Source organism: Schistocerca americana, chromosome 2, assembly GCF_021461395.2.
Source record: "Schistocerca americana isolate TAMUIC-IGC-003095 chromosome 2, iqSchAmer2.1, whole genome shotgun sequence".
Lineage (NCBI taxonomy): Eukaryota > Metazoa > Arthropoda > Insecta > Orthoptera > Acrididae > Schistocerca > Schistocerca americana.
The window spans coordinates 429024056-429025375 of record NC_060120.1 but is presented as its reverse complement, the minus strand read 5'-3'; the positions used below and the strand labels follow the sequence as shown (position 1 = coordinate 429025375).

Here is a 1320-nt window from a genome sequence, read left to right as displayed (position 1 = left end):
GGGGTTTGGGGGGGGGGGGGAGGACATAAAAGCCCAGCGCCTGCTCCTTGGCGGTCAGTTCTTCAGCGCAGCTGATGATGGCAACGTGGTTGCTTGCCGAAATATTGTGCCCGTTGGAAACTAACACCCGACTGTTCATACGTGAACACTTTCGTCATGAAGTACGCCAGGAGTAATTGAAGAATGACTTGCCTTGGAAGGCATTCATACTCGTACTTGTTTCAGTGCCAAATATACTAAAATTGGAAAGATACACAGAAGATTAGTATGGCCGCTGCGAAAGGATTACACGAAAAATCATGAAGCGTTCCACGTTAAAAAAATAATGGGTCAAAAATTTAAAATCAAAAGGAACTAAAGAAGTAAAATACTAAAGAAACAATTAAAACAACAATTACAGGAAAGTAATAGAAGTTGGTAGAGCATTTGCCCTCAAAAAAAGAATGTCCCCAGTTCGAGTCTCGATCTGGAACACAGGTTTAATGTGTCTGGAAATTGCGTATCAGCCCAGTCACCACTGCAGAGTGAAAAGTCATTCTGGAAACAAATATGTTGAAGTCCTCTAGACAAACTGGTGACAGATGTCTGAGAAGTAGCGTCGATCAAGACATGTGGATTTCATCTTCGTCAGGATGCTGTACCCAAAGGTTCTTTGACAATAGGCCAGTTGTGGGGTTTAAAGTTCGAAGTGTTGTGCATCCATCTAGTTCACTAGTTTTGCTTATCTGACTTACTCCTATTTCCGTATCTTGACACCTGAAAATGCTTTGAATCCAATGAAGATCTGATGGAAACTGCAGGTGGTTACTACGCTGAAGCTTCAGATTTGTACTTTTTGAATGGAGTCTACACAACGTTGGGACGTTTTCCAAATATAAGTGCACTTATCACCGTAAACAGTCTTTTAATAACACGTCAAGAAGTTTTCACCTTGGCTGTACAATGGCGGCTTGGAGTGACATTGTCGATAAATGCGGCTTAGGTCGCCACTGATTATAAAATATCATCTAGAATCATAGGTGTAGTGAGCAAAGGGAATAGCACCCGCAGCTTCAGGGGGGTTGCACAGGTGAAAATGTGTGCCGCGACCGGGACTCGAACCTGGGATCTCCTGCTTATATGGCAGACGCTCTAACCATTTTTTTTTTTTTTTTTGTAGTCTCATTTTGTTCGTTTTCGTTCGTTGTATCTGATCGGTGCGAACGTCGCAAGACACCGGTTTCACTTCGTAGTTGATCCATTATCTCAGTTTTTTTATTACAGAGGGCAACTAACCCTCTGACCGAACACGCTGAGTTACCGTGCCGGCTACCCATCTGA

General features: G+C 43.0%; 1 non-coding gene across 1 annotated transcript; it reads left to right on the top strand.

The window, feature by feature from the left end:
• Window positions 1–216: 216 nt before the first annotated feature.
• LOC124596741 lies at window positions 217–319 on the top strand. Its single transcript, XR_006978380.1, has one exon. It is a non-coding gene; the product is annotated as a U6 spliceosomal RNA (small nuclear RNA).
• Window positions 320–1320: the final 1001 nt, after the last annotated feature.